The sequence below is a fragment of the Amblyomma maculatum genome, chromosome 9 (assembly GCF_055883805.1).
Source record: "Amblyomma maculatum isolate TAMU_Amacu chromosome 9, ASM5588380v1, whole genome shotgun sequence".
Taxonomy (NCBI): Eukaryota; Metazoa; Arthropoda; class Arachnida; order Ixodida; family Ixodidae; genus Amblyomma; species Amblyomma maculatum.
Window position 1 is genome coordinate 25849620 of NC_139352.1, and position 23960 is coordinate 25873579.

The 23960-nt window shown below is 49.0% G+C and overlaps 1 protein-coding gene across 1 annotated transcript in view; it reads left to right on the forward strand.

The window, feature by feature from the left end:
- Window positions 1-2862: 2862 nt before the first annotated feature.
- Window positions 2863-23960, forward strand: part of LOC146178607 (uncharacterized) — a 106552-nt gene continuing 85454 nt past the window's right edge. The window contains exon 1 of the mRNA XM_084578406.1: window positions 2863-3006. The gene's annotated coding sequence lies outside the window, so the exon portion shown is untranslated. The remainder of the gene's footprint in view (window positions 3007-23960) is intronic.

The window sequence follows — 23960 nt, forward strand, 5'->3', positions numbered from 1 at the left end:
TAGTACTTTTCTTCTTTTTATTTTTTTTCTACAAATTTTTTACTATATTTTTTACCGCTGTGCCTTGACATCACTAAGTAAAAGTCATATCTAAGTAAAAATTATTAGTGTACTTTTTTTGCTTGTAAATATTTTAGTCAAAAGTGAAACTGAAGTTCATTTTTCTACTTTTTTTTTAGGTCACATACCATTGTTGTGCGCCATCAAGTTGTGAACGGAAAACTGGGAGTTAGTTTAGGTTTAGGTTGCGAAGTATAGTGAACTAGTAGCAGAAGGGAGACCAGAATTAAAGTGTTGCATGGCATGGTTTTCTCGGCAAGGATGCTGTAGCGATTTAGCGTCGTGCATGGACGCTTGTTCGATAATGATTGTGTGAAATTAAGGTACCGAGTGAAACTTGCATAGAAGGAATCAAAGGCGAGCGTTGAGGACGCGGGCATTCGTTCAACTGGTTGTAAAGAGTAGTATAGTGTACTCATCGCGAACAATTAAGTGAAATCGGTGTGCAAGATTTCGGGTTTTGTCCTCTTTTGCATTCTACTTTTTTTTTTTTTTCGAATGTTATTTCGCGTTGTCTAAACAAGTTCCTGGAACTCATTTCGCTTCGTGATGATGAAGTAGACTTGCCGAGTACTGTGCGTTGCACACTGCCTGTCACGCGTGTAATGTCATTGCGAACTTCAATATTGTTATGTCTCCTTAATAAATGAGCTATGGATTCAACACTACCACTGAACGCAAATGAATTGTGTCCGTGAACAACCGCGCTTCCATGCTCGATTGTGGAAAATGACATAATATTCATTCATTCATTCATTCATTCATTCATTCATTCATTCATTCATTCATTCATTCATTCATTCATTCATTCATAAATCTTTACTCATAAGGATGGCCTGAGGCCTAGGAGGGATGTAGGCGGGTTAGACGAGGTTGAAGGCGACAGGCTCGAACATGAAGTCTAGTGGGCACGAGGTAGTAGTTGGGCTGTCCAATATCACAAAAATAAATTTTCACTAGGTTGCGCATTACTCGCTAGGTGGCGCCACTTAACCGCAAGGCGCCCGATTTTTGGATCATCTTTTCACACTGTGGCATCACCTGTGGTACCCTGTGGTTCGCTTCAACTGACAGCAAGCATACGCGCCATTAGCGACATCCTTTCGAGCTCGTTCAAACAGCAGAGCAATAGGTACTGGAATATTGAACCATGCTACGTCCACGTTCGGGTCGGATACTCGCGCTCCGCCCATCAATTGCCCGCTGAAGAGCGTCACAAAAGAAAGCGTTCGGTACAATGCCACGACCAGCCAAAAAGACCTGGCTTCGCCCAGGAAGAAATAATTACCAGCTGCTCCGCTAGAAAAGCCACTTCTAGGAATTATCGGCTGCCGGAAACGCGGCAACGCCCTGAGTACGAATTCGACCTCTTAACCTCTCCGAGCTCTGCAGCCGGGCCAAGAAAGGGAAGCTGATAGGCAACGCGAGGGAGGTTCTGGATGCCTTTGAAGATACACCCGGACTCGATAACACCGGACTTCTCCCTACCGCCTCCCGACATGGTACTTTTTTTTTTTTTTTTTTAGTGAATAATTCATGGGCTGCTGCTATGCGCACGAGATGCGCTTAGACGAATTGAGACATCCGATATATATATATATATATATATATATATATATATATATATATATATATATATATATATATATATATATATATATATAACATATATAAACAGGATGTCACACAACAATTGCAGCACTGAACAGAATGCCTGTTCATACTTCTCTGAACATATTAAAATTATCAAAGGGCATCACGTCACAGCTGTTGAATACAGCGTTATTTATCAGGTCTCTGGACAATTAAATGATTCTAAGGCGCGGTGTAGGCGCTTTGGCAGAGAATGCCTTTTAATTGTGCCATGCAAGCACCCTAAACCAATTTGTTTTGGTCATCAATCTGAGTACCTTTCGTTACACTACTTGAATTATTTCGGCGAATATTTTGCAGCGCAATCGTTATATTTAAGAGAGCACAAATCAACACGCGCTGAAATGTTGTATAAGGTGCAAATACTAACTTACAATGTATTTCCAAGCTCCACGGTGTCTGTATCTTCGTTATGGATCATATGCAGCCTAATTTTACCGAAAAAAAAAAAAAAGAATGCAATTGATACTCCCCACTGCGATAACCACCCATAAAATGTATCCGTAATTATTCCCTCCGCAATATTTGCAGTCTGCGTAATATATTTTTCTTATTCATTTCCTCTTCGGAAATTACAGGATAGTCTTCAAAGGCTTTTAAACCTATATTCTGCACAACTAATATTTTTTCTAGGTAAAATGAAGGTAACACTCCGGTAATCCAGTGGCGTTTATTTATCGCGGGTATAGGGTACCATAAATACCTTCTTGACATTTGCACCGACAAAGGCTTCATAAACGCAGCATCAGTTCATGCCGTGTTCAACACGGACCAATGAGCCATTTGTCGAGGCAGGGCAGTGCTCCCGCGACTCCAGAGCGATATGGATCCACGGCGAGGATATCGTCAGTGCAACGAGGAGTCAGAAAAGAAGACCGTGATTCAACAGTTCTGACCGTGCAGCCATGGCTCGACTATGGTGTTTGCAAAAGATTGAAAGCTAAAAACGAAGCGTGAATCAACGCGCTTGATCGGCATGGCAGGACCCACTCTCCACAGCTGCCAGAGCCGAATTCAAAAATGGGAAAGGCCGCTTATTCCTTCTCCTCCTCGAAAAAGCTGTCTGCTCTCGGCGCGCTCCCATTGGGTGGCGGAGGGGCGCCGGCTCGCGCTGATTGGTTCCCGCGGCCCGGGCGCCGTTCGGACGCAAGCCATCTTTTCGGAAACAGGCGAACTCGCACTCGTGACCGAAGCGCGCGTTTGGCTTGTCAAACTGTTCCACAGGGCCGGTCCTCCGTGCACGAACAAGCCGACAGCGGTTACACGAGAGCGACTGCACGACAGCTGCAGCAGGTAAGGCTCTGCCATTTTCGCCGCGTGCACTAACTACGCCAAATGTCTTAATGAAGTTCGTAGATGCCGAAAAAGTGAGGGAGTGCGGCGGCAGCGTCCGCCGTTGGCGTCGTCTGCTCTGCGCGCGCATCCTCCATGTTCGATCGCGCAGCCGACGCACTGGGCGGGAAATGCGAGGCGTCATCGGCTTCATCCGCGGATAAAACATTTGTTTTGAGCCCGATATAATGCACTCTGCGAAGTGGCTGCCGAGCACTTTAAAACATTGGCGTTGGTGTCTGTGATCAATGACCCTAAAAATGGCAAGCATCCATCTTTTTTTCTACGCACTTGCCGTATGTCTGATGAACTCTAGCTTTTTCCTTAGCTTACGTTTACGCAGTTCTTCGCTCCGGAATTATGCGATAGTCGGTGTGCTAAACTCTCCCGAGTGCAAACGATATGAGGGAAGAGTGCCGAGCCGTGGTCGCAAGTTTACTTTGATGAGTAAAGATTTTCCTTATTGGAACGCAACACAAAACCACACCCTCCTCATAAAATCAAAAGTGTAATACAGGTAGCCTATGCGTGTGACAAGAAGGGGAGATTGCACTGTTTATAATCTGCGTGGTAAAAGGAGGGGGGGAGGGGGGAGTTTTAACCATCAATATTGGTCATAACTATCCCTACTGCAGCCCCGCGTGGCTAACCATCTGCATAATTAGCCCACGGATGCCAATATATTCAATTTGGTGCATTCCTAGCATCTGCGGCTTGCCGAACGCACGTGCCACGCCCCTTTTCTAAGTTCGCCTTTAGTGACCTCCGCTTATTGTGTTAGGCATTGAACTTTAAGCAGAGAAACATAAAAAAAAGCATAGTCTAGTTATTTCCAGTGACATTTCGTGTTACAAGTGTTGCTGATAAAGATAACATCAATTAGAAAATTAAAGCAAGAACTATGCACAGCGCCCTGTCAGGTGTATCGCGGAGCTGCCGGATTAATTTTTTTTTTTTTTTTTTTTTGCATGCTGTAAAGTCCGTCGGAGCGCACCTGTACACACATGAGATAGACTCGTTACAAGTGAAATCTTGAATACGCTTAAGATAAGAGGGAGTTAATCGTTTCAAGCTTTAATTGAAATACGTGCTCGCCTGTTCCGACGCATTGTTAAGTCGCTGTCTTTGCAGAAGGCAACTGTTTCGCAAGGTGGACGGGCTTCAGCACTTCTCTTTTCGCCAAATTGTCCTGTGAACGCATACTTTTCGGGGGGATGGGAGGGAACGTTGCACAAACCCTGGCAAAAGTTTTTGCTTCCTTGTACAGGCACCGTATACAACAGTAGAGTGAAGGAAACGCAGAGAAAACCGCGTGAGGGTGGGCAGGTGGCGACTGCTTGCCCCATGTGGAAGAGGGGGGTGGGTGCGGTCATTCTCCGCGTCCAGCAAAATTCGCTACACCCGCACGAAACGGAGAGTGAACGGGAGGGGATTCGGAAAAGGGGGGTGGGAGGGGTAAAAAAGGACGAACAACGGAGTCGTCATTTCCTTCCACCTCCGCGTTTCCCCCACTTATCTTTTTCTTTCTTTTTAACGTCAGCTTCACTCTCCCTATTGCTCGCCTTTTGTGTGCCGGCTCCGCACCCTCCTGTGTGTCTCTCTCTCTCATTCAGCACTGACCTTCACAAAACGCGCGCAACCGTGTGAGCGACCTGCCGGAACGCGCGCCATCGGTGGGGGGGGGGGGGGGGTTGACGGCCGATCTACTGCCGTCGTGAGTGTCGTGGCTTCTAATGCGGGCAGAAATGGTCTGCGTGGCGGTCGAGCAAGCGTCGCATTGGTTTGGCTCGTGAATCTGTGGAATTTGGTAAACAAAAAAAAAAAGTCGAACGCCGAATGGCAGGTGCCCCGTGTGGAGCCAGGGTAGGCACTATAGCCAGGGTTCGTCCTCCTCGATCATCTCCCCCCCCCCCCCCTTTTTTTTTAAATTTTTCCTTTGACTCCTTTAGGCGCGCAAAAATATGTTTTCGGGATTTTCTGCGAGGTTGAAGGCGAGGAGGGGACAATTTAACCTCGTTGACAGCGTTACCTTCGTTATTTGTGCGTTCCTAGATATCTTCTTTTTTTTTTTTTTGCCACCGGTGTTTGAGAGGTGGGTAGAAAACTTTGCAGGCGCGTGGCCGGGTGAATGCAGCTTGCACAACGGTCATCTCGCTGCTTCTTCGTCATGCTAGTTCTCTAATCACCTCTTGTTGTTTTTGCTCTATAGCAACATCACGCTATGTGGTCACGTATGCTCTAGAGCGCCAAAGAACGATTCGATCGAAACACGCGCGGATAGGTTCAATACAGCAGACGTTTCTCTCTGCTGTATTGAACTTCATCGCCTATAGTGTACTTCATTAGGCATGTGACGTCACACCATCGAACTTCCTCTGAGTACACCTAGTTGCTGCGGTAAACTCAGTGAAGGCAAGGTATTAAAATAAACAGCAAACTTTGATTGATTCAAAAGATGAGCTAGTCGGAGGTTGGCCGACAACCACGTCTTTTGCGGCTTGGCTTATCGGAACAGTTGCTGGTAACCTATAAATGTTGAAAAGTGGCTTCACTGACTGTTTGCTAACTTGTCGCGAGTTAGGATCGAACTCGGTTCGAGCGATCTTCGCGAAATGGCGGAAGTTGCTCGAAATAGGCAGCCACCTTCGAAAGGTCAAAAGGGCCAGCTCGTGTAGCATCTCGGCAACCGTTAATGCCCATCTGGCTGTATTCCGAGAATTTGAAAAGATGACCAAAAACAGTCGGCACTGCACCTACATTCTTTCCTCAAGCTGTGCCGGGGCTTGCGCTGTCCGAGTTTGCCATCGCCATTGTGCGACGAGACAGTCTGCATGCGTGTGGTTCCTGGGTTTGAAAGTAACTGTTTTGCGTATTTATTTGCACCCTAGGGCACAAATTAAACCACGTATGAGCCAAACCAATATACTTCCTGGCCATCTACAAAAATAGGTAGCCCGAGTTGGAATCCCTCTTTCTAAAAACGGTCTGTAGACATTGGATCTTCAAAATACCCTTTTTTTTTTCTTTCACGCTGGAGGGTCTATTATTCCAGCACGCAGTGCGTATACCATCTTGCCCGGCACCAGCCATTCGATATCTTGTCTTTTTTTGCAAATAGATGTCACACATTCCCCAGGATACCCGCGCAGGGAACGTGAGGAACGCCCCGACGAAGCTACCGCGGGGTCTAGCTGGTCCTTCGCCTCGCGACAAACACTGCACGCCTTATCGCCTGCTTCGAAAGACAACGCCTCTCAAAAACGAACGCCCCCCGCCGCCCCTAACGAAGGAATGCGCCGTCGTAGCTGCATTCTGTCGTCTTCTGGGAATGCCAAACTTGTTCACAGCTTCCCAGAACGGGACACTCGGAATTTCGCCGTGGGCCCTCTTAACGGTTGGGTCCGCAGGCTGGCTGTACACGCGCGTGAATGACGTGCTTCCCGCGAGGCAAAAGAAGACAGAACAATTGTTAACATTCGACGACGACAAAATCAACACATATACTGCGAAAACAAAACATTTTCAAGAGGCTTTCCTTCTTTTTTTTTTTTCTCGCCGATAAAGTTGGTCAGCGAAATCTTGTCCGTGATCCTTTTTGTGACTGACCACGAAGAGGTCCGTGACATATACTCAAGATTCCCTTCCTTTCTTTGGCTCCGCAGATATCTATCTAGTATCTAATATTCGCTGTCGATGGATGCATTGCCTGCACCCCTTAACTGCGTATAGACGAAAATTCTTTTCTCAGGCGGGCCTAAACCTGACGCCGAGATATAGATTCCTAGCTGTTTTTAGACGTTCTAAGAACTCTGCTACACGTTCTGTGTTCAGTGGGACGATAACATGTCTCTACAGTGACACAAGCGGCACTGCCAAAGTAAACTTCATAAAGTAGACGGAAACGGTGGCCGCGGCATGAAGCTGGCCGCTCAAAAACAAATCGGGGAGCGAAGAAAGAAACAAAAAAGCAGTGGCAACTGAACAGTAGCATGCACCTGCTGCTGCCTACAACACGGTAGCATAACACTGGTTGTAATGAGCGGAAAGCATGCAGCCGCCGGCTTTGGATGGCCATCAGGGTGTACACTAATATTAGTGGCAATTACTGCGCTGGCCTTGAAATCGGCAAGTCACGCAACGGGACGGACGAAAACGCTACGTGCCACCTCGAGTGACCCTCAGAGCGCTTCACACAGAAAATGCCTCGGGACAGAAGACTAGCTCGCTCTGATGACATGCTGTACTGTAACTCCGCTTATAGAGTATCTGTGTGCTATACAGTCTTTTCCGTTTATAATCTACCTTTTTAGCCTCAAGGGGGGAGAACTTGTGTACGATGACTGTTTCTTTCGTGTGCGTATATATGTACACTACTCCCAGTGTGCGGTACTACAGGAATTCCGAGTGCAGCTATGAAGCCTCTACGCGTGTTTAATAATAGCCGGAAGGCGATTTCAGCTATCAAGTTTGCTTCTCGCAATCATGTCTTAATTATATCGAGCTGAAAGCAGAAATGAAGGATTAATTATAAGCATTAATAGCGTTGAAAGCTTGCGGCGATTGTTATCGGATTAGCATGTATCGCCGTGATTGCCATCTATAGGGTGACTTTACATACTCACCTCCGTTTCAATCGAAACCATCAGATACAATTGGGAAGGCCAGAAATCCAAATCAGGTTACGTGCAGATAAACCCCTTTGACTTGCGCTAGCCCCGGCCGCCCCGTGGTGCGTCTGAGACAAGCGTGTCCATAGCGACTCTACCTTATCCTCTCTCATTTCTCTTACTTTTTACTTTTCTCATACCTATTTAGTTTATCTATGTCACCCGGCTAGGGCACATTACTGAGCCCACACGATACAGAGGGTACAGTCACAAATCATCATCATCATCACCGTTCATTCTATGCGGAGTTAAACTTTTACTTAAACTGGAGGTGCCCTTATTTTATTTGAAAGCGCCTCAGTGCAGGGCCCCCTACGGGGGCTAAGAAAGAGAGAGAGAGAGCGGTGCCACTCTCGCTACCTGTGTTGTTTGGCTTGGCGGTGCGCTAAACGCGCCAGTTTAGAGCTCTCGCTCGAAAATAAATCAGCGGCATTCCTGCTGGGGAGCTCGATAGGCAGGCGGAGGCGAGAAAGGCGGTTTGGAGGAGGTGTCTGGAGTTCGGCGAAAACCGCGTGAGTCCGGCGCGTTTGCAGAAGCTCTTCCCGGGGCACCGGTCTCGTTTAATTTTTTTTTTTTTATTTCTTTTCTAGAGGGCAGCCTAATTCTTGCTACTTTAGTTTTTGTGTTGTTTTTTTTTTTTTTACCAGCCGCATTGTTTTTTTGTTTTTTTTTCTGTTTTTTTTTTTTTCTGGAGAGATGCAGCTCGCAGTCTGGCGGGATTTTTTATTTACTTGATTAAAAAAAATGGCTTTTCGTATTAACGGTTCCCTTGTATTAGAAAGACGCGCGTGCGGTTTGTTCCGAGGAAGCTGGGCGTGGCTGTCTGTAACGCACTGCGTCTGTCGGCGCGAATTGGCGCTGTCAAGCCAACAGGAGTGGCGTAATAAATAGTCAGCTCTCTTAAGTTGCCGGATTGCGAGTGCGCAGGAAAGGAAGAAATAAAGAAGCGTCTGTGTACTGGCGATCATTTCGTTATAACCGGCGCTTCGGTATAGTGATGCCGGCTTGCGCATCTGCGCATGCAGCTTTCGCGAGGAACCACAATGCTGTGACATCGTAATGCAGGATAAAACGAGAGACAAAGATCTCTCGTTTTAGCTATCGCTATCTCTCTGTCGTCACTTCCGTGCAAAAATGTGAGGGTTCCGTGGGTCTGTATATCCGAATTCGTATATGTATAACATGCAGCAAAACGCATGTGCTTTTGAGGCGTTCACCTCATTCGTAGGTGGTGCACCTGCATGGCTGTGGAATGTTACCGTATTTGCGGCACTGACGTGTCATGCATCGTGGACACCTCTCGATTAAGTTTACGCTGCAACACGGCCGGCCGAATTTCGAAACATTTCGCTGCGCCTATCGGGGGAGGAGGCTTTGGGCGGTGCATCCGCACAACCTCCTCCGCGTCGTATTCAATCACTCCGACTGTATATAAACATGTGCGTACAGGTGCGATCGGAGCCGCCTGCAACGCGACTGCGCCGGTCCGACAGCTTGTTGCGGTGGTGTGATTCCGTTCTCTCAAAGGTAGGGTCCTCTGAGCAGCGCCACCTGGCGACAGATAGCGGAAATATTGTAAAAATGAATACGAGCGCATTTAAAGTTGCGGTGCACGGCAACGCACTGAGCGTTCCTGTTTTGCCGGGAAAAATTTCAAGCAATATCGAAGAATGAACTCTGCAAATATCGTTTCTTAAGTTTAAAGGACTATTTTGCCATCGGACATACGAGGCAGGATACATGTCTATCTTCCTGGTAACCTGAAGTGTGTAGTAGGCTAGCTAACTTTGTAGCCCTTGCGTCGTGCTGGTTCACCAGCAGTTATTGCAACCCTTACGTAATCGAGACAAATAAAAGCAGCGAAGTTGAATAAGCCGGTGGACAGTGTAATAACGACTACTTATTGTCGGCAGTTGCAAGGAAGCCCCCGTCCGAGGCATATCGTCCACCAAACGCTTCCGTATTCAGTCAGTGTCATGTGCTCCCCGTGGCACCCCCGTCAGGCTCCGCTATCCTTTTTTTCCCAGTTCCAGCACGCATGAAGGTTGGCTGGCATATTTTCAAGGTTCCTTTCCTGACAGACCACATAGCGCCTTCTGTGATGTGGTGAAAAACAACAACAACAACAACAACAATAATAATAATAATAATAATAATAATAATAATAATAATAATAATAATAATAATAATAATAATAATAATAATAATAAAGAGACACGGAAAACGAATGTAAGTTTTGGCAAATGTGGGGCAGTTTTGGGGGTGCAACGTTCGTGACTGAAGCCGATGCGGGCGCACCGCTCTCTTCTCCGCCTTCTCTCCTGCTGAGTTGCGCTCGTTGCACACAGATGGTTTGGAAGCCGGCAGCAACCGACCACAACAATCCGAGCACACGCACGTCGCCCCACCTCACAGTTGTGCGCGGTCATCGGACGCGGAGGGGTGGGGAGGACTGCCGTGTTTATCGCGCGACGCATCGTGTGGGAACTGCTTCTACCGCGTGCGCCTCCGGTTCCGTCTCGTCCTGCACCGGCTACTTGCGCGTCCTCTCTCAACTTTTTTTTCTGCTCGCGAAAGATAAGAAGAGCCGAGAAGCGGAGATAAGATTGCATGCACTTTTTCGTTCGAAATGGGAGGAAAAATTAGCCTGCTTGTAGTACTCGTCGCCGACGTGATGTTCGGCGAGTGTCGATCTCATCAAAGAAAAAACGAAGAGGGGCTAGGAGTAGCAACACAGAGAAAGGAAGGCGGCAGATTCTTCTTCTTTCTTTTTCTTGAGACGGAACTTGGACGTCAGGGAGCTTTGAAAGTTGGTGCGGTTGTAACAACGAAGGGGTTTCAGGAACGGGGGTGGAACGGAGGAGAAGAGTGTCTTTCTGAAGGCTTCTGACATTCCGAGATGCTCTTTTGATTGTACCATTTCCTGTGTTACAGCAGACCATAGAAAGCAAGCGGCGGGCTCCACTTCGGGGGGAGCAACGCGAACTCGTGAGCCCACACAGCTTTTAGCGCAGCAAAGACATGGTAACGTGTACGTGCAGTTGGTTAACGGGGGCTGGTTGCGCACGCTCGGTATGCTCTGGCTGAACGTTCTCTCTTTGAAGCAGAACAGAAACTCTCTTTTCTGCTTTTCCTTCGCAGTTCTGTACACAGCGCTTCAGCAATGCTCGGCCAGCAGCATGGCCGCGATTGCATCCACCCCTTTAGTGTGCGGCCGCAGGACAGGGTCCGGCAAACCGGTATATGTATCCGCTAAGCACGCCTCCGGCCAGCTAAACCTCTGTAATTACTTTTCCTCCCGCAACAAATAGGAGACGTAGGCATGAAATGGTGACGAGCGTAGCACGTTGTCGGCAGGGGAGAGCAGTCTTCAGTTGTGACGTATAACTCGCAAATTGATCGACATCTTTCATATCAGGCTCCATTGCTCGGCTTAAGCAGCTGTGACGGTGACAGCAATGATGTGCAGAACGATGCAGAAGCGTACGTGATCACAAAGAGACGCTGGCCTGATAAGAATATGGGAGAAGTACGACATTCTAGTGCTCCCCGAGAGTGCATAAAACCGTTTGCTGAAGAGGGAAACGCCAAGATGTGACGCCGCAACGCAGTGCCAGACTTGATTCCATTCCAAATAATAATAATAGTAATTGGTTCACAGGAAGGGAAAGGCACAGTATCTGTCACACTTGCTCTGTGGACACCTGAACCGCGCCGTAAGGGAAGGGAGGAAGGTAGGAGTCAAACGCGCTTCGAGCATATACCACCGGCGCCGGACGTTGTCTTCACACGCGCGTGTGTGTGGAACCGTGGTGTGGCAAACATCTCCTTCCTTTTGTATATACAGTAAATAACCACCACCACCACCTTGGTGAGGGCGCGGAAGCCTTAGAGAACTTAATACTCGTCTTGTTAAATCTCGCTCGTTGTCCGGATGTTCACGATTCGATGCCCGGATGAAGCGCCCGGATGGTCGCTCTCGGTGTTGGCTCGGCGTCACCTAAAAAACAAAACAAAAATAAAAACATGCTTAACAATTTACAAGTCGGTTTATGAAGGTGCTCTACAACTTTGCGTATCAAGCTGGGGGTAGCAACCGCTTATTAAAAAAAATGTTTAGGCAGTAACATAATCAATTAGTTAAGGGGAATAAAAATAACTTTAGTTACCATATAGGCTAGTGCCAACATCATGTCCGGTTCAGTTCGCGTTCGAGGCGCCTTTCATTTTCGAAATATGACTCAAGTTACAGGGATCAACCTGCGTACAGCTCGTTAATGCGGCTTTACACAGTAATGGGGAGTAAACTAGCCTTAACCACCTGCTTTCGTGACACGCTGCGCTTGCACATGCTTAGCCCCGCACTGTCGGCTTCCGACACCGACAAAGGTATAAAGAGCGTCCCCGTATAATCGCCGCCAGCAGGAGAGCGAGTTGCATCTCGGGGTGGCGTTCGCAATCAACGTAAACTTGTTTCGTGCGTGCACACAGGACACGGTCAACGATGGCCCGCTGTTTATTACTTTACTGTTTTATCGGCGGGTGTTTAGGAGGTGCTGCCATCCCCTCTCCTTGTTAGCTACTGTATACCTGCTTTTATGTTCGCGCGGCACGCATGGTATCGCCGGAGGGCCTCGGCTTTTTCGTCCCGGCGCGCTGTCCGTACCGAAGGGCTTGCGTGTTGCAGTGTTACGTGAACCTGCTGCGTGGACTGGCAGTATACGTACAATAATGCCGTATTGCCCGAGGCGGTGAAGGTAGTAGGGCGGAAAGGGAGCGGCTTGCGAAAACTCTCGCCAGAAGCCGCATAAAAGATGGAGGCCGGGCGGCGCCGAAATTGCACTCAATAAATAAGCTTAGAGGAAGCGCAACATGCATAAACTTCCTGTAGGTCAACAGGTCGTGATTTTTCTGCCTGTAACAAAAAATTAAAAAGCGATCCCGGGAACTGTGCCGGAGTTCCCGGGTTCGAACCCGACCGCGGCGGCTGCGTTTCGATGGAGGCGAAACGAAGTGGTGTCCGTGTGCTGTGCGATGTCAGCACACGTTAAGATCCCCAGGTGGTCGAAATTACTCCGTAGCCCTCCACTACGGCTCCTCTTTCTCTCTTTCTACTTTCACTCCCACCTTCCTCCCTTCCCTTACGGCCCAGTTCAGGTGTCCACGGAGCAAGTGTGACAGATACTGCTCCTTTCCCTTCCTGTGAACCAATTATTATTATTATTATTATTATTATTATTATTATTATTATTATTATTATTATTATTATTATTATTATTATTATTGTAGACGAAGCTGAAGGTCACGTCGTCGTTCTGATAGCACCTCCATTTGGTTCGCCCGGAAACTCGTCGTGGCGTCGTAGCAGCAGCAACCATGGGCAGTATAAGCTTTCGTGGGAAACAGATGCTCCGAATCTGCCGCCTCTTAGTCAAGCATCTTTATCCTGCGTTTTTTTTTTTTTTTTTTTATTTGGCAATGTTCTCTAGCCCTCCCCTGCTCTTTATTATTGCTGTTCTCTACGGGGATGACAGTTTTATCGTTGTGTTCTGCGCTGTTGACATCTGACATTTTGGTTGCTCTTTTTGTTTTCTCTGTTTTTTTTCTCGTGTCTCTCTTCTCGTTAACACCGTGGAACGCGCACATCGCCTAGCTTTTGATAGCCTGGTGGCGGAGTGTTTCGTTTCACCGTATTTCCGGAAGCTGGAAAGAACGTGTGCATCAGTGACATCACGGAAAGCGAATGGTTGACTGTCAGTGGAACTTGGTTGGAGGAAAGTGTGTTAAAAAATTTGTCGAAACAGCAGCAAATCGATCTTACCTCATCTAAATAAACCATAATAGTCCGCACAGACAGATCCATCTTTTCATATGTTAATTAGATATAGACTCTCTACTATTCTGCTCATCTCCTTTCCGTTTAGCTTTTATTTTTATTACTGTTATTCTTAGTCTTCGCTCCTCCCACGTTTAGGTCCGCAAAGTTCTTTGGTTGTCTTTTGAACGTCGGCGGGCCTACCAATCGAGGTGCACATTCTGTATACCCGCATCAAGGTCCAATCCACCCGTCTTTACTCAGGCGTATATAAGCCGGTCCCCGAGGTATTAGCAGAGATATATAAGCACGAACCTCCGCTTGGACGACGACAGAAGAGGCGGCAAACTGTTTCCCAACGACCGTATTATGCGGCATCAGTTAAAACGCACGATACCCCCCCCCCCCCCCCCCCCCCTCTCCTTCAACCTTTCCTGGCGTTCCACGACCCAGAACCCAGCCGCGACGAAGGGGGAAACAGCAAAAACAAAAAAGGTAGAAAAAAAAAAAGAAAGAGATAGAAGAAGCCGCAAAGCTGGCATATGCGACGTGGCCGATCCATCTCCATTATGGCGCGAAAAATCCACCTCGTCCCGGCCAGGCGCGTTATATACGTATACAGAGATAAAGAAACCCTGCCCGGCAAGCAGTCTGGTCGCCCCACGCGCAGTGTTGGCCCTTTTCGTGGTCTTTTTCTCGTTGCCTGCTCGATGACCGAACACTGTCTGCCCCGAGGGTCTTCGCTCATGGTTCCCGCGCTGCTGCCGTCGCCTCTCCGACCTTGCACGCTTCATTGGCTAAGCGTCGCGGCCTGTTGGACCGTTTTTATGCCGCCTTTTGAGACTGGAGGCATTTGTACACCCACCCCCGGAAGCGGCCGGTGGATTCGCTGACGGTTAATTGCCTGGAAGGTTTCCTAAATAGATCGCAGTATTGCCCTCGTCTATCATCCGTTTAACCGCATTGGGAGCGGACCTCGTTGGATGGGTTGTCTTTGCTATACGTTCGAAATGGTGACTACGACAGGATGTTGCGTTGCTAGAATTAGTTCTGGGAATCTCGACGCCTAATACGAAGCTATAGTGCGCACACGTCTGTTAAAGCAGAGACAACGAGGACACTGACGGCTTGTTCCTGAGGGCGATGCGGTTTCTGCGCAACTTGAACGTAAGGCGGAAATAACCGTCAGACGAAGATGATTGAATTGACAAGGCCTTCGCGCCAGTTGACTTTGAGTCGCTGTTAACCCTTTATTGAGCAGCTCGAAATAGGACAGGAACAATGCGCGGTCGACACGACAACAGATATCCCAGTTATTTGCGAGCACTGCGGGCACGGTGTAGCCGTATGGTGCCAACGCACGCTTGAGGCATATCTGCTAGCTTCGAAGCAGGCAACACGCTGCATAATGGATTGTCTTCTAAACGATTCATCCGCCAACTCTGGTCAGTCGCATCTCGGAGACGCCCTTTTCCAGCTAAGGTCAACGACAATGCTGTCGGCCTCCAGAGTCCCAAAACGTGAACGTCCCAAGCGCAGCGGAGCGCAACTCATCACTCAAGCACCCTGAATGACCTTGAACCCCAGGTCTGTGTAGTATGCATCCCGCCATGAACTAGGAAAAGAGAGGTGGAATGGCGAATGTCCCTTGCAGTTACGAGAAGAACAGCCGCACCAGCACTTTGTTGCACCTTCCCTCTCCGTCTTCTCTCCTCTTTTTCGCTTCTCTTTCTCTCGCTTGCCTCCAACCGCCATCGTGGAGGAGGCGAAACGACGGAGACTTCCAGAGAAACGGAGCACATTAGCCGCCCATCGAGCGAGCGTCTTTTCTCCGAGGCGGATCTGTTGGACTGATGACACTGCGGAACCTTCCCCCTGTCTGCCCCCCTACTCATCTACTGACTTCGGAGGCGGAACGGTCTTTCCCCGGTGCCTAGCACGCCGTGTCGCTCGCTCCAGACGTGGTCCGTGCTCCTCCGACAAGAGGACCGTCCACGTCCTTCTTCAGGCTCGGTCTCCGCAGCAGACTGGAGCGGCGCCCACATGCTCCCGTTTTTAGAGGTGAAAGTTACATAAAATGGGCGCTTGCCTGGGGGGGAGGGGGTAGTAAAGAGGGGGGAGACCACATGTGCGTCGACGTCATCGTTGCCTCCTTTCTCTCTGATGAAACAAACAGAAGAGAAAAACAAAAGCCGCAGAGAGAAGGGAGGGAAGTAGCTGTGTACTGGAGACAGAGGCGAGGAGAAAGAGTCAAGAAGACGTGGCCATAGCCTGAATGCCGCTGGCTGCGAGTTTGAGAGAAGATGGGAGAGCTGCTCCTCCATTAGGTGGGTCCAGCCAAGCAGCAACCGGAAGTCGGTGTTTGTATACCTTTGGCTGTTTTGCTTCGCTCCCTCTCCGCCTCCGGTGCTGCTTCCGGTGAATGTCCTCTCGCGGCGAAGACGACTCTGCTGCTCGCACCGTGAATCCCCAAGCTTCTGCTTAATAATATTTTTTACTTTAGCGAGTATTCTGCGCTTGTGAGTCGAAAAGAAAAGAGTCGCATTGCTGCGTCAGGCGAATCGCTTTCGCAGCCGGGTATAATCTCACGCAGCCCGTTTTAAGCGCTGGCCATCCGTTTATAGTCTTGGGCAGCTCCTGCGATAGTCCCTTAAACGGCTGGTTATAAATGTAGCGTGAACGTATGCGAGACGTACACTTGCCGTCTAAATATAAAGCCCCGCCGCTTCCGCGGGGTGCGTCGGGGCAGAAAGCCTACAGGAGCTATCTGCTGGCTTCTCCGTGCTCGTCATGATGTATAGGATGAGTGCATGGGCCTGCACGCGCTCTGCACTTATTTAAGAACGCATTATTCGCGTACTTTTGCACCTTTGTAGGGAGGATGGCGGAATTATTCGCCATGGCTAAAAGACGCCTTGTTGAGGAGGTCTTTAAGTGGTCAGTGTTGAGAAGAAACTCAAGTGACGAAAAATAAAAAAAGAAAATTGAGAACTTTTATTATTATTATTATTATTATTATTATTATTATTATTATTATTATTATTATTATTATTATTATTATTATTATTATTTGCTTTGTAAAAAGTTAGGTCCTTCTGCAGTGTTCCAGGTTCCCTCTCCCGCGGCAACTTTAAAGCGGAATTTTTATGAATGAACGTCATCAGACGCCGTCAAGTAAAACAGCCGTAGTGATAAGATTACGAGAAAAGGGCGGGCTTTGGATCGGCAGAATCATCGCGGGGCGGGTGCAAGGGTACAAATGTAGGCGTTGCTTATTCGCAACAAAGAGTATCAACCTGCGTGTTTTTGTCTTTTTTTTATGCGCAATCAATGTTGTGGCGCACTGGTATGTTCACCCGTTTCTCGGGTGATTAGGGCTCATGTGAGCCTGAGAAGGTTGCGTGACGCTGACGTCATTCGCGGTTAACGTTCCGAACGGCTATGCCGCCGGTGGTGGGAACGGTCTACGCTGTCGTCGTCATCGCAGCCCACCACCCACGCGATATCTAAATCTGTCGTCGGAGCTCGTGCCCCTCTTCTACAATGGACTGCCGCCGCAGACGCGTCACGAGCTGTGAGAGAAAGGAAAAAAAGGTCAGAGAAAGCATATAGAGAAAAACTAAATCAATAAGGATTATACATGACACCTCCAGCGCCGACTACCGTCGAATGCAAGACACCAGTGTCCCCTCTCCTTCTCTTCCTGTACCTCCATGCGGTGCCTCTGGTGTTGTGATCGTGCCTCTTTCCTCCTCTCATCTTTCCCACGGCGGCGTTTGCGAGGGATCGAGGCACCTAAGGTACGGGGACGACACGGCCGGCGCGGGCAGCGGCGTCGTTCGTTGGTGGAGAGACAAACGGAACGTACCAACGAACACGGCACCCGATTTGCTTTTTCTTTTTCCCGTTCTTTCTTTCTTTTGCTGTGCGCGTCGTTCGTGAGAAACGCGGTGATATTTCATATGCATCACCGCGTGGCGAGCATGTGACGCATCTTTTTATTTCTGTTGCTACGTCGGCTCGCTGTCGCCTTCAGCACGGCGCAGTACGCACGCCAGCCTTTGACCATGGTGAAACCGGAAAAGGAGTTCTAATGTGTACAGCGGTTTGTCTAACTTCTAAAGGTGTTTCCAGTATGCTCGTTGCTTGCTAGGCTACACTGGTTCAAGGGTGTGCCTAGGACAACTCTAACATTTCTATTTCCTTTTTTCTGTAAAAATCGATTCTTGGCCTTTTTCTCTCTGCGCTGACATTTTTTCCGACTGCAAAACACGCATTTATTCATTGGAAGATGAATTGGAAAACAGTTCGATTGAAATTCACTACTTGAGGACCTAACTGATTCCGTGATCGCCGGTTAGAGTTCTAACCTTATAGGTAGACGTGAACATGATACAGTTTGCGTTGTTAATCTAAGAACCCCGCTTGCGCTTTTCGCCGGCTATTGTCCTCAGTGGTAAACTCACGTTCGTACGAATTGGTGAAAGCAGCGTTTCACATAAGGCTGTTGATGACTGCATATGCCAATGAACATATGGGACCCGAAACCGAAGTGAAACCTGAAGTGCTAGCCTATCTAACTTGTCTAAGTACACTCAGCCGGCCTTAATCCCCCCCCCCCCCCCCCCCCGCCCCCCTTCCAACTACTTCCCGTTTAACATCGCATAGTTTTGCCTAGCAAGAGGACTACTAGCCGACTTCAATTATTCCAGACAAAAAAGAAAAATGCCCACAGTGCAGTGTACATTTCTTCTAATAACCAAGACAGCGAATGGAACCACACACATACACACATTACCTGGGACATCAAGTGTCCTAGCTAAATTTAACCAAAGCTTTGAAAAAGACGGTGTGCATGTTCTAGCGTTGTGAAACCTGCTGGCCTTACTGCTCTGTCATAGAAACGCCGCCTCCATCTTCGCCGTCTCGGTTTTAGATCGCGTATCGTTGTGCCTTTTCGGCTCCCTCTCCCCCAGTGTGCTTGCCGAGAAACGTGCGGCAGCTCGAGGAGCGGGGGAAGAGGCGGCGAGGGGTTACGACTTTGGCCCGGGTGAAAAGTGAAACCGGAGTCTTCACGTAAGAGCACCGAGTCAGCGTCTCGCGACTTCTGAAGATGACATCTGGCGAGTCTCTTTTTGCAGGCTTGGGTGAAGCTAGGGAGAGGAGAGGTCATTTCATCCATGGCGGGCTACGCGCGAAGTGGGGTGGGGGAGGGGGTAGCTAGAGTCTAGGCCGGGAGAGGGGAAAAGAGAGAGAAGGAGGAAAGTGTGCAGCGTGCGGCTTGTTTTAGAAGGCGACGTGACAAGGTCACGGGCCTTTCTCTCACGACGGGGTCACGGCGCGAGGCGCGGGAGGTACCAGCACAGATCTGAAACTGTCGAACTGGAGATCAGGAGCCGGGGTAAAGTTTCGTCTCGTCAGCGTTGTTGGGGGTGGAGGGATAGGGGAGGAGGCTGGTCCCAGTGAAGCTTCACATGCAGCAAAGACTTGGGACTCTGGCTGCCACTCGGCTACTGCAGTTTATCAGAAGACACCACGTTCGACATAGCTAAGCACGTGACGAGGTCACTCACCCCACTCTGCGAGGAGAAGGAAAAAAAAAAAACGCAGGTCAAAACCAGATTGTGTCAGTTGCGTTCATCCTTCGCAAGCCCCTTTCTTTCCTCTTTAAGAAACAGAGGCTCGAATCGCATCCGACTTTAATTTTCTTGCTTAGATCGCGCATGCAGGCGGCTACCACGTGAACCGTACAGCAGCATACCTGTCTCTTCCCAGCACAGCGCGTACAGGTATTCCCGCCCTTGTGATCGCCCTCGCTGCGGTTTATATAGTCTTGTGCCCTTTGCAATCTTGGCTTGTGTCTGATAAGTGTGGGGGCTCTTCATGACGCACATGGTTCCTTGATGACTGTCTCTCCTCCTATCCCTTTTAATCACCACGCTCTCCTCATCTATGGAAAGGCGAGTCATGAAATGAGGTGGTGGTGGCAGTAAAAACTTTAATCTCCAACAGATACAGGATAGGCGCCAACCTATCCGCCTACATGACATCCTGGTTGAAAAGAAACCCTTTCTCGCGCGCTGCTTTCTAGGGCAGGTGGTGGTGGTGAACTCTTATTACGCCCAAAAACAAGGGACCAGTCACAGGATCGGTTGCGCTGGCGAGGCTAATGCGGCGCATCGAACTGCTCTTTATTCGCATTGGTTGCTGCTGTTTCGCTCTGGTATTCGGCGCGAACGAGCCTTCGTAACTAATTCGTAACAGCGGTCCCATCTTCTCCCGAACGCTCCATCTTCCCGCGTGTAGGGGCCCGCGCGTCGCCTGAACAATCCGAGTGCGCACTGAATGGCGCGAACGTCCCGTCTCGCTCTGTCGCACTCCAGCGAACTCGCGGTCACTGGCTCTGAAGCTTTCTATCCTGGTCGGCGACGGTGAACGCGCTACTGGGCCAGCGCACCTAACGCCCGGCCTTGATCCTTTAAGAGCGCCCTCATTGCACAGGCAGTGGTCTCCCGAGCAAAAACCGTGCACCGTCACGTAGGTTAACGTGCTGTTGCATGCTGATCACAAAAAATGACTCGGCCGAGTTCGCGTTCATTGGTTCTCGGCTGTTATCTCCCGATCAGCGCCTTCCCGATTCTGTTAACACAACTATGATTGGCTAGCGCTCGTTTGACTGGATATCACACAAAGCTATCTTGCGTGAAAAGGTGCCTTCGCAGTGCGGCCCCAGGAGCACAGCACCGTGAAGCCGTTTCATATTCACAGTGAATTTCGTGAGCACTGCACGTTGGCCGGTAAAAATAGGTCATATTTGTACAGCCCATACATCGAATTATCTTGATCGATTAAGGTTTGAAGCATTGTGGATTTTAAATTGGAAAACCCCGGAAAATCGATCTCACAAGGCGGGGTGAGACGAGGAGGTAATTAGTTCTCTCTATCTTCTCTCTCATGATTTCACAACTGTAGAGCTCTGAGTTTGTCACGCTTCGCGCCCTTTGTTGCCCTCCGACGCAGCGTAGATAAAGTCTTGAATACTGCGCAATAACTCCCAGAAAGTAAGGCTTTTTGGTCTGGGAACTTGATCATGTCGACGTCCCGCTTTGCTTGCTTAGCTGACGCCAGCTCTCGAGTCTTATAGCTTTCCTCTTCTTCCCTGCACCGTTCCAGTGAGGCAGGCTGCAGAAGCGTTCTCCGTGATCTTTCTTCGGTGCCTCTGGAGCGTGGTGGAGAGGTGGTGGCAGTGGCCCAGTGCCGTTGCCTTGCCGCGTGTATATACACTCTGAGGGTAGCTTCGTGCGACCAGGGTTGATCTTTGTTTGGACGACCGGGACGAAGGGAGAGAGAGAGAGAGCCCGCAGCCATCTCCTCGAAGCGCCGATCCGTCAAGCCGTGGCAGGTACACGAAAGGCGCTGGAAACGCCGCCCCGGGACTTCATTCTGAAGGCAGGGGCCGAGTTTGCTGCACGCTTCGTTCGACTTTCGTTCCGGCACTCGCTTGCTACCCTGAAAGAGGCGCGCAGTAAGTGGGTATTATGTAAGGAAAATAAAGGTAAGCAAAAAATGAGAATCCGAATTCCTCTATGTATGCGTATAGAAGCGGAGTAATAAACGCAGTTCTGATAGGCTGGCGAGATCGACCGACCTCGTAACCCTGAAAACTGGTGATGCGGATGAAGGCGCTGGATTGACATGACGTGCCGACGAAGGGATGAAAGATTGGCTCTGGAGGCACGGAAAAAGCAATATATAAAAAGGAGCAAGGAGATGGCACCGTGGGAATTTGCGATGGCCGGGAATCTACATCGAGGACGTTATAAGTGAGTCGTCCCGTAACATGCGCGATGTCTCACTGTTACTTTTCTTGTTAGTGCGTACTGGAAGTGCGCCTAAGCGCCGTTTCACTCATTATAGCGTTGATTGATTAGTGTATAGTACCTGTATAGCGTAGTGGTGAGGTGACTGGCCAACCTATAACTGTTGAATGAGCCGCATATGTATTAACGATCTGCGTCATCAGACTAGGCGAGAAGTCGCCGTCGTTGCTCAGTGTGTGTGTGTGTGTGTGTGTGTGTGTGTGTGTGTGTGTGTGTGTGTGTGTGTGTGTGTGTGTGTGTGTGTGTGTGTGTGTGTGTGTGTGTGTGTGTGTGTGTGTGTGTGTGTGTGTGTGTGTGTGTGTGTGTGTGTGTGTGTGTTGAACTGTATTTTCTGTACGTTATGACGCGCGGTAACTGATCAGTCGTAATGGGGTCCCGCAGTCATGGTTGCAACGAAATCGATCAATCTTAATAGGCAGTCAGAGGGTAGCAGGAGTCCGCACAGGCGCGGTTATATATATATAAAAAAAAGAAAAACAGGCGACCATGTCATTTCACCCACTTTCGTGCGAAAATTCTCGACAAATTACCTATGACCTGGGGTGCTTTGAGCGCACATTTGCGTTCCATTCTATCTCATATTCTTGGGCACTTTATAGAGAGGTTACACCAACGAGATTTCCGTGGTAGACAAACATCCCGTTCCGTTACCCCGGCTGTACCTCGTCACCTGCACGAGAAGTGTCGTCGCTTCGTCGGAGGAGCAATTGCCATCACTGCATTTGTTACCACAATTTTCAGCGATGTCTTTTATTCTTTTTTGTTCTTTTGCCTCCAAGGAGAGTGGATGCATTCGTCTATGTTTTTCTCATATCCGTTTTTGTGTGTGTGAGTGTGTGTGGGGGGGTGGGGGGGGGGGGGTAGGTTACCCCACATGGGCCCCACATGATGTCTGCGCCGGGTTTGTGGGACGATTCGCTTGGGAAGAAAGTCTTATGGCGGTGCCTGCTCTCTCCTTGGTCATCGTCATCATCAGGAGAAGGAAAAAAGGGCGGGGGTGGAAGCAGCTCGGAGAGACGCTGCGGCGGCTCTTTTGAGCTCCACTCTGCGTGTGCCTGATAAGAGCACAATGTATCTTTTGATCGGTCAAAAACTCTGCTCTCCGTCCATCAGCGCCCCCCGCAGCCTCCATGTCTCCAACTCCTCCCTGCTGCCTGCCTCCCGTCTCTTTAAAAAGGAAGCCGCTGGGGGCAGGCAGCGACTCGTCTTTTGTGACCGCACAAGTGACCTTGAAAACTTGGAAGAAAGGAAAGTATGCGTCTTTCTACCGGTCATGGTTCCTTCTACTCCTCTCTCTTACTCTCTCCCTCTGATCTATCTCTCGTTCTATTTCTTTACTTACCTAGCCCCACTTGTTAATCTTCCCCCACTTCTTTATGATGGGAGGAATTCCTCTCGTGTAGGGGCGACAGTGGAGAGGAGATTGTTCCGCGTTCCACGGTGGATTACGTCATGTCGCGCCCCTCGTCGCATCATGGCTTAACGGCAGCTGCTATGCCGTTTCAATAGCGAATGGCACAAGGGGGTCGGGGGCTCTACAAAGGAAGGAATAGGTACATTGTCGCCGGTAGACGGCCGTGGTATGAAAGCTGGCACTGATTTGGGCACAGAAACCTGGCGAATTATTGCGCTGACATGTTATTGCGCATTTCGATAAGTTTGTATCGAAACGGTTACCGTTATTTGGGGCTTCTTCCGCGCAGTGTGGCTCGAAGTGTCGTAGTACATTGTAAACGAAAACTGTGACCAAGTTACGCAAGTGGGCTTGGCAGTCAGCGGTCTCTCGATATGTCAGGGTCAGGTTTGAGGTGCAGTGGCCACTTTGCTCTGTGGATGAGACGAATCCCCGCGTGCAAATCTTTTCGTGGTGAGATGTGAGGTAACATATATTTGCAACTATGTGTTGAGATATAGTATGCAATAAAAGGATTTTTTTTTCTTCTCTGGATCAAGTTACTGTTCCGCTTAAAGAAAGGAAATATTGATGCAAACCCATTTTCTTTTCACTCCATAAAATGTGGAACACACACACACACACACACACACACACACACACACGCACACGCACGCGCGCACACACACACACACACACACACACACACACACACACACACACACACACACACACACACACACACACACACACACACACACACACACACACACTGTGCGCGCGCACCGTACTTCAAGCATCTTCAAGCACGCACACACTGTGCGCGTGTGTGTGTGCGTGTGTGCGTGCTTGACGTACGGTGCAGATTTGATCTTGTTTCCTTCGTGAATTCGAAGTAGTATACATCTAAATCTCCGGGGCTTGTTCCGCAGCCTGTCTCACAGCATTCTCTCAACTGTAAGAGACCTCCTCCAATCCTACACAAAACGACGTGCTAGATCTGAGCCACATAATGAAAAAATGATCCTGGAAACTAACGAAAGATGATTTTTTTTTTCTCAGTGCAATGATCCACAAAGAAGACAGTCCGAAAGCCGAAACTCAGGTGAAAGGCTCGTTCGGAGGCACCGTTCCGAATCTGATTATTGCGAATATTGTCC